The 10,286-nt window shown below is 35.6% G+C and overlaps 1 pseudogene; it reads right to left on the bottom strand.

The window, feature by feature from the left end:
* Window positions 1-4,676: 4,676 nt before the first annotated feature.
* Window positions 4,677-4,796, bottom strand: LOC123988183 (annotated as a pseudogene).
* Between the last annotated feature and the right edge of the window lie 5,490 nt (window positions 4,797-10,286).

Raw genomic sequence — 10,286 nt, 5'->3', positions numbered from 1 at the left:
CACTAAGTGTGTAAAGGAAATGTAAAAATTCAAAGTATTTCTCATGTTATCGCACGAAATATGTCGAAAATATCGGTTTTTGATTTTTTTCGGTTTGACGCACCAGAATGAAAAATCTGAAAAAAATTGCGGACACCAATCATGCTAATATCTAACTACTGTAAAAGTAAAAGTCTAGTATCTCGAAAGCTTCTACCCGAAATCTCAATTTTTCGACTTTTTTTTGCGTTTTTGATTTTTCACGCCTAGGATTTGCAGACGAAAAATCTGAAAAAATTCACTATCATAAAGAAACATGGCTAGAATATTCTAGAATTTTTTCAGATTTTTTGAATGCCATTAAATAGGGAAAATATGACAAAAACTACTTTTTCTTTCTTACCCTGTAACTACCCTCCCGGTTGAGGTACAGGGTTGAAACTTGGTGTACCATGGTTTTTTGGGATATGCTATCGAATGGTGCATTGCGAAGCAAATTCGGCTCAAGGGCACTTTTGACCATCTTATCCTGCTATACCCTTTAACTAATTTTCATGATTTTGAATTTCAGTATGTGTGTCCGGTCGCCTTACGGTGACCAGAATATCACTTTGCCCTAACCTAACTTAATTCACTGATTAGGTAGAGTAGACTGGGTTAGGTTAGGCTATATTAGGTGCCATCATAGCTACGATACATTAAAATCATGAATGCAGAAGTACACAAGGTATATGTATATTGGTCATTGGTCGTCGTGCTGTTGCCTGCAGAAACAGTAGAAAAGCGGCGATCCCATACTAATGCGTACGTTGTCACGGACGCTCACGGATGGCCAGAATTCAATGTGTTAGTTTCAACAGTTTTTCGAAAATATCTCGAAAACTAATGCCGAGTGGCGGTTATATGTATAGGAAAAAGCTGTTCAAAATGTTGTTTTACAATATATTTAAATTTCATCAAAATCGATGAGGTGTAACCTAATCTCAATAATTACCGAAAAATGAATTATAAAACTTGCACCATATGCAGTGAAAACTCGATAAATGTAACTACATATTGCCGGTCCACTCCGCAACTGTTATGGAATAGGTGATTCATTTTTCGAATTTGATTGTCTAGTCAGCAAACACTGACTAGAAAGAGTTAGTAGCTAAAGACGAAAGATGGACTGAACCCCGGATTTATTGACTTCATTTAAACGTCCCGTGTCAATGTGCCCATACTAAAGAACGACGGATTCGTGGTGCTAGTAGGGGCAAAATGAATGAAATATGTAATACACATAACGTAAGTACGCGACCATAGAACTTATAGGAATGAAAACTACATGACATAATAATTTCAAAAAGGGAATAAGAAATAAAGAAATGTAATGATTTATAATGTTTATTTATACATATATATATTTTTAGTATATGTTAACAATAATAGGCAGCCCGCCACCGCCGCCTCCTACCGTATAGCATTTTCTTGATTAAGTTTGTCATCTGAAATATAATAATGAATTTTAATATAATTCTGTCACACTTAGACTGGGACACCCTGCATATGCAGGTACAATTATATTAAAATTCATTATTATATTTCAGATGAAAAAAATTTCAATAACATGTGGCTGGAGTGGCTGTCATGGTAACCGACGATGTAAACGTCGCGGAGAAAGAAGATGCATTGTTTATATTTATTGATTATATTTCAATCATTAAATATTGTATATTATAGATCAATTTACATGTCTTTACTTTTTAATTCCTTTCCTGAAATTATTAATGCCATGTAGTTTTTATTCCTACAAGATTTATTTATAGTCGCGTACGTTATGTGTATTACAGAGTCTCATCGAATCTGTCGTAGCGTGTGACTCTACAGGGTGTCATGAAACGTATTTTCACCCTCCTAGATGGTGGTAGGGGGGGTGATTCTAAACAACTTTTTCAAAATTTTAAAACAATTTCAATATAACTTACCCATTCGTTCGTAAAAATCGACCCCAAAAGGGGCTACGCGAGTGCAATACCTAAGTGCAATTAACGAGGCGAGTTCACTAGCCCGACCGTGAAATCAGCTGTTCTGCACACGTGTTTCTTCGTCGAGTGATGAAGACCGACACAATAACCCACGATTGACCCAGGTAGGAATTATCTGCTTTCAACATAGCAGGTAAATTTACGAACGAATGGGTAAGTTTCATTGAAATTGTTTTAAAATTTTTATTCATTATTTCATTTCAAACATTTTTATTTGTTATTTGGAATGTTTAAAATTTCCTTTTTTACATAATGACAGGCGACAAGAGATTAGATTATACGCGTTCGGATTGGTCAGTGTTTTTCCTTAATAATTCAAAAAGGAAGCTTCAAACCACTTTTTCGCAAAGGAAAAAGTTGTTCAGAATCACACCCCCCCCCCCCCCCCCCCCCCCCCCCCATCTAGGAGGGTGAAAATACGTTACATGACACCCTGTATATTTCCGCCGATCGGCCCTACTTTGTTTCATTCATGATACTCCTTCTCTTTCTCTCGTGCTATCCCCTTTTCTATATCCGCCAGGAATCAAAATCTTACTCGGCTCGAGCAAATTCATTTTGCTAGATGCCACCTCACTTTTGTTTATTATTCTGCAAACGAACCCCTTCAGGTACAAACGAAAGTGAAGGTGGTACAAACGGGTACAAACGTTTCTTTTTTAATTGGCGTTGAAAGAAATAAAAAATGTTAAAGTAGGGTGCTAGACTATTTTCACCCCCTTAGGGTACAAACCAAAAGGAAAGTGGTACAAACGGGTACAAACGAAGGCGAATACAATGCAATTGGAAAAAATTGATTTTTTCAAAGTCGGGTGCCAGGTTCAGGTAGGTCGCAACGTCCCATCAATTGTCGGTTTTTCGTCGTCACATCAAAGAAATGTTACGCGTTCAGGATACACCCCCATCTATGCAAGTTCGGACGTGCACACGAACCATGAACTGATGGGACGGCATAATGCTACGCGCTGATGATACGCCACGAGATTCTGTGTACGTCCACAACGTAACATCGTCGCGCAACGACAAATGTTGCACAGTGTGTTGCGCGACAGAGATACGTTACTGTGTTCTGTTGCATGTCTGTACCCACCTTAAGCGGCGTGGCCGCAATAAAGACATTCTTTTGTTTTCTCCTTTAATTCTATTTGTTTCAATCCATCGTCAACCACGTGTTTGGGTTGATCAACGGTACGGTGCGGTGCTTACAATAGTTTACGGGATGGGTCATTTAGACGCATTTCAAATGTCACAAGAAAAATTACAGAAACCATTAAAATTTTTCTACTATCACATGTGCTAATTTTTACCCAATTAACGAGACAAATACATATTCAAATTCATTCTAGGACTTCTAATCTCGAAAATCTCTATGTAGTATACCACTTCCTACGGATTTGATGCGATCGCTAATCGAGGTATTAATCCTAGTAAATCGGCTTCACTCATGAAAGCATTATTTCGATAATAGATACAAGTGTAGTCAAAAATTTCATAAAAGTAAACACAAATAATGCAGCGGAAATATGTACTTCCAACTCAATATCTCAAATCTGAAGTGGTTAGCGCGGCTAAACTGTTAATATTCTCGCCCTATGTTTTTACGTTAATTAGTATCAATTTTATGTAAATATATAAAATGACATGATTTCAATTATAAGTTAATAGTATATAATGTGTTGTTTTTAAACAAAATAAGCTATTATTTAAATAAAATGTGTAAAGAAACATGTCTTCAAATTATTGTATAAAACTATGTACATACTTGTATCTTACTTTAATAAATTCGTTTAAATATCATGTATTTCCTTTAATTTCGCACCTCCACACATTTTTGTTCATCGTGTATATATATAGAGCGATAAAATGAATGTCCGAACAATAAGACTAAATAAAAATGTCGAGATTTCAATTTGCCATCGTGTATCATTACAATGTTATCGGCAACGCAATCTGACGGTAAGGTGATGACTGATTCTGTCCATGGCTGTTTATCTTTTCAATAATTCCTGCCTGGAACGAGGGCCTAATTGGAATCTCGGGGACCAGGATATGTAAATACTTGTGAGGAAAGGATTATTTTGAAAAACGATGGATAGAGACTTCAAAGTCGCTGAACCATCGACCGTCTTCGATAACTTTATGGCTAGAACTTTATAACTTTATGGTTTCGAGATGATGGCTGGTGGTCCACAAGGCACGTGGCTACCGAGCGTCTTGGGAGGGACTGTTTACACTGTAAACTTCACGTCTGCGCCTTGGGCTTCAATGCGCGTCAATAAAATTTATGAAACATCTATAGCATTTCGCACCAAGGGTTGTTGAAACTTTATTTTAATGCGATGTATCAGCATTTACTAGAAAACTCGAGTTTTGAGTTTCTGACACTATCTACGTCCACTTCTTATGCGCAATCAAATAATTTGAATTCGTAAAATTGTAACTACTGCAGTTCTGACAATTGTAATTTATATATAATTCTTTATCATAATCAGAAGTGGATGCAGACCCACTCGAATGTTCAAAACCCAAGTTTTCTTTTAAATATTGGTACATCGTATTAGAATGAAGGTATCGATATATTCTAACATTTGTATAATTGAAATATTTGTTATGAAATAGAAAAGAATTTCATTGAATAGAATTGTAAAAATTTTAATTCGAAAAAAAAAGTGCCAACAGCACGCGGAGTTCCCAAGCGGTCACCCATCCAAGTACTATCCGCGCCGAACTTAGCTTGACTGCGGTGATCGGACGAGAACCTGTATAATCCTAAGTCGTATGGCCGTTGGCTGAAAGATACTTTCTTTTACATCGAGAAACTGTTAAAAGTCTAAAGAATACACGATGTCATAAAAATATAGACAATTTGCTGTTTAATTCATAATCTAAAATCTACCAAAGTTACGTAAACACATGGAAATTATTAATAATTTTATATTGATAAATATAAATAAAATTTGTTTGGTATTTTACACTAGTGTAGCTGATATTGGCACATAACATTTTATTCGCTGAGTACATAATCAACTTTTTAATGTATATTAAAATTTTTAAATGCAATCTTTCTTCTACTGCAGAAAAATGAGCATTAAAGACATTCTCGTTTTTATACATGAGCCACAGCATATTGCGTATAATATAAAAATGCAAATTTTACACCGAAATATCTGAAGACTTAATCATTATTTCAAAATATTAAGCACAATAGAAAATCTATAGGATTATTTAGAATGTAGAATTACAAAATATCTCTAGATTACTTAAAAAATAATTTTTAACAAAAAATACAACCGACTTCGAAATGCACTAAAAAGTATGAAATAATTTCTACTTCATTTATACAAATACCCAACAGCTATTAATAAAACCTATTTACTCGTTAAATAGTATACTAAATACATTTCAACCTTTTCGGAGGCGGCGCAAAATTAAAAATACCCGAATATACGATGCTGTCAATAATGATTTGATAGGTTATCGACGCTTGAATCTTTCTAGTATAAGAAAAGTTTTTAATTTTGCGCCGCCTCCGAAAAGGTTGAAATGTATTTAGTATACTATTTAACGAGTAAATAGGTTTTATTAATAGCTGTTGGGTATTTGTATAAATGAAGTAGAAATTATTTCATACTTTTTAGTGCATTTCGAAGTCGGTTGTATTTTTTGTTAAAAATTATTTTATTTCACACTTTTTAGTGGAACGAGCGGTATTTGTAGGATGCCGTAAGGTGGTTTACCGTTCTTATTGGTTAATTGCAACAACGATAGTTTTTAGTGATAACAAGTTCCATACAAGTTATAACAATAGTTATTAACAATAACAAATTGCATAAATTTTTGCAAGTGAGATATCGCGGAAATGTGAAAGGTTTCATCGCAATCGGTTCATGCCTTGGAAAGTATACATGTATACAAGAAACAGTAGAGAATCGGCGACTGCATGTTGACTCATACACCGGTAAAGACACGTAGGCATACGTAGAACTCAATGTAGTAGTAACAATAGTTTTTTACGAATATCTCGGAAACTAAAGCTTTCCGTTAATTATGCATAATGAAAAAGTTGTTCAGAATCATTTCCCCGACAACATATTAAAAGTTCATTGAAATCGTCCAATTTTGACATTAAAAACTTCCTGTATTTTACAATAACAATGAAAAAATGAAAAATTTTTTTTCAATGGGACCAACCGGAAGACATACCCTACAAGATGTAAAAGGTTTCGTTCCGATTGGTACACTCATCTCGGAGTAATCGGTGAACACACACAAAAAAAAAAAAAAAAAAAAAAAAAAAAAACATACATACTGATCGAATTGAGTAACCTCCTCCTTTTCGAAGTCGGTTAAAAAATAGTTTGACGAAAAAATTAGATCAGATCCAATCTCTGATAACATGAACTCTTTTGAATCGAATGTCTAGAAAATAAGGCCTTAACCAACATTTTAGCAAAGGAAAAAGTTGTTAAAAATCACCTCACTAATCACCTCGAAATCTAAATAAATTTCTATAAAATATTATGTAAGCGTATACATACATACATAACTGCGACATTACCGGGTTCGGGAACATTTCCGAATGTATTTGACGCGTCTGAAGCAGATTCAGAGGGATTCCGAGCAACGACATACATGTTGTAACGGTACGATCCGGTTCCGCGATCCGCGATACACGATTTAATGATTCACGGTGTTCGATACATAATTAATCTTTTGCATTCTGACAAAGAAGAGACGAGTTTATTTAAGACCCCCAATTCCTATTACGACCGGAGAATATTATCCTTTTCCTCCTACAATTAATTAAAATATTTGTGATACTTTTTTATTGCACCATAAGTTTAAACTATTTGATTGTAATTGAGTCCCCAAAGTTGATTTATCATGTAACATTAGTGTAATCAAGCGAGGACCAGTTCCCTCATTCGACTCCCAATATTGAGTGGACCCTCCCCTCCGCCCCTGTGAAGTTAGCACCCCAAGTATAAAAAACGCTGGTTTTTTCAACAGTTCTTGTTGCATCCCAAAGAGTTCTATAGTTCTTTGCTATTTTCGAAAATAGTTCCATTTGTTTAACAGAAATAATGCAAATTAAATATTTGTGTGCTAACTTCACCTTTCTTTTTACAAAATTCCGCTATGACACTGCTTTCCTTACAGTTATCGCCATAATTGATCAGTGCACTGAAGAGAACTCCTTGGGGTGCTACAAGAACTGTTGAAATAATTTAAATTTTTTTCAAAATTTTTTTTCAAAATTCGAAAAATACATTTTTTTTCCTTGCAGTTTTGGTAGCACCTCGGCGAGTTCTAACGGAAAGTCCAATGACAAAAATGCGTGGGATTCACCAGAAAATAGTTACGGTCCAGATAAAATTTTAGATTTGGAAGGATGGGAACTAGTTCTCATTTGGCCGGCGCACAGTGGGGTATTTGACCGATTTAGCTGGCCAAAACTATTTTCGTGGTCTAATGGATTCAGAAACGTGCGTACTTATTTATTTATGATATTTTAACATAGTAGGAGAAATTTTAGACATTAAAAAATAAGTAACAACTATCAAAAAGTATTAAAAATAATTTTATTCTTTGATTTTGTCTGGTTTAGTATGTCACAGCCTTGCATTGTAAATTGTTCCGTTATACATATTTTCTGCATATACCGTTGTGTATACCCTTTTTATGATGATACCTCTTTTGGGTGAGGAAAACCCATGCCTGTGTATTACCTGGGCCGCTTTACGGTGTGGTATGTATCCGCTTTTCGTCCTTTAGCATATCGCCGTTTACCTGCCTTTTTACCTACAATGACACATATACTAAATATAAAGTTGGTTGTATACATTGTTAACTTAAATTTAATATAAATGTAATTTATAATGAAAAATTGTTATTTTCTTCGTCGCTTAAAAATTCCAACACTTCTTCTAAGTAGGTTACCAATCTCGTAGATGTATGGTTCAATACATCCTGCTTTACTTCTGCACATGTTTCATCTACATGGTATGCTTCTTTTTTCGGATAACAGTCCATTTTTGCTTTTTGTACTTTGCTATAACAGGGATATAACTTTTTCCGACTACTTCGAATAATTTCATATTGACTTCGTGACAGATCAGCTTCAACATACATTGACAATGCTTGTAATGGAGATAATTTGAAGCATGTACTCTGCACATTTCTGGCAAATGCCTTTTTATATTTATTTGCTCGCTGTGGAGAACTCTTCAGCACGCAATTTCATCTCCGTAGCGTAAATGAGATTCTGTGTCTGCAGATTTACGGAGTTCCTCTGTTTTTCTTCTTTTGGTGCGTTCACTTGACTGTTGAAACGTCTTTGATGGTCGTCCATTTCGCGATCTCGTGTTAGCTCGTGAAATTTCAAATGTACCGCCAAAACAGTCATTATTACTTCGCAAAAAAATGTCTTTCTTTTTAGACGCTGTCATCCATCTACGTTTAAATTCGGATCTTATGTATGAAAACTTGTTTTAATTCCTTTATTTCATCTTCTGTATTTTCTTCCTTAGTAAATAAATCATTTTCGGTGAGTATTAATTTTTCGTCAAAATTACAATTTTCCTTTTCTTCCATGAGAGTAAATATTTCTCTGCGAGTCATTATTTTGACTCCTGATGGTCCTAAAAATTAGATTTAAGTTTCTATACTACATATAACCATTACTAAAGAAATGTCATTTCCAGTTACTGAATCTTATTTTATTTATAAAATGGAAATTCGCGGGATTCCGCGGCTAATTATTGTACTATTATAAAGTAGAAACCTTCCTCTACATAATCAATAAAAAATTATTATCGGGACGGACCCTGAACTATAACAAATTCCATCCAGCAGCAAGGAAATGACATTTCAAATGAATGAAAGAGTTACTTTCTTTAAATAACTTTTACTGTATTGAAATTAATTGATTTACGATTAAATCTTTTATAAACACACACACTTACCTGCTTCTAAACTATCCATAACTGTTTTTTTTTTAATATTCACCGTAAACAATAATTATGGCACTGCAAAGTAGCTTCACGCGGAAGACACCGAGAAAGGCACAAACACCGTGACAGAAAGTACGAATGAAAATGACCATATCACTGCATGGAAGTGTAAAACGGGAAAAAAATTTGCAGCTTATTGCCCCCCAACTATTTGCCTTGTTAGCGTCAGCACGTGTGCAAGGGTTGATACGTGGCAGGGTCAATGCATTTGGGGCTTTGACCTGCTTTTCAAGGATTTCTCAGGATTCTTTAAGCCTCGTACTGACCTGTGCATTTATGCGCCGAAAACGTTCGTTCGGGCAAAAATGCTGAAGTGAGTACGGCCCGTTAATGTGTTCGCGAAGGCCCAGAGCACGAACGAACGCTTTTCGACGGCTGTAGCGTCGTACTCACTAGAGCATTCGTGCGCCGAAAACGCCCGTTATGTGTTTGCGAAGGCCCTGGACACGAACGAACGCTTTCCGACGGCTGTCGGTCCATCAAAGGATATTCGTGCGAACAATTTTACTATGCCGGTTACAAATTTCCAAGTACCGTTAGTCGACCGCTGTCGAACTTACCCTTCGGAAAAACTCAGTTTATGATATGGCTTGTTGAACCGACATAAACTGATTTTCGAAATCCGGAACAATTTTTAATATTAATTGTTTGGATACTTTAAACAGATACTGAAGACTCGTATATGAATCTCCCGTTGCTAAAAAACGTAGCGTTATCGCTAAGCGTTCTTTCACCGTCAGAGCTTTTCTAAATCTGGTGTCGTTTTTTGTATTTTGGGGCCGATAGCATTTATTAAAAATTCAAAATCTTCTGACGAAATCCGCACAAAATTTTTAAAATGTCCACTAGCTTCTATCTGTAAATCTCTAACTAGTTTTTCACCACTAGAGGTTGCTCTATTTTTATACATCTGACTAATCCACCATCGTTTATCTTGATTTTTTCTTCTTCTTTTTCTTTTAATTATTGTGTTCATAATAATATACGCTGCACTGGCGATCGTGACATCTGTTCCTATCGACATTCTGATTTCGACTGGTTCACGGTAGAAAGAACCTTTCTACATAGAACCCAGATACAAAGGTTTACGGTACCCCAGGTAGAAAGGTTTGCGCGAACAGCCGGAGAAATTTCACGTTCGTTCGCCGAGAGCATTCGTTTGGGCAAAATACACAAGTCAGTACGAGGCTTTAGGCTATCGATACCCCGAGTCATATGTCTGTCATCGGACTTGGGCCGGCGGTAGTTGGTACTCGAGGTGCGACGA

Source organism: Osmia bicornis, chromosome 9, assembly GCF_907164935.1.
Source record: "Osmia bicornis bicornis chromosome 9, iOsmBic2.1, whole genome shotgun sequence".
Classification (NCBI taxonomy): Eukaryota; Metazoa; Arthropoda; class Insecta; order Hymenoptera; family Megachilidae; genus Osmia; species Osmia bicornis.
This window is presented reverse-complemented; position numbering and strand designations above follow the sequence as displayed.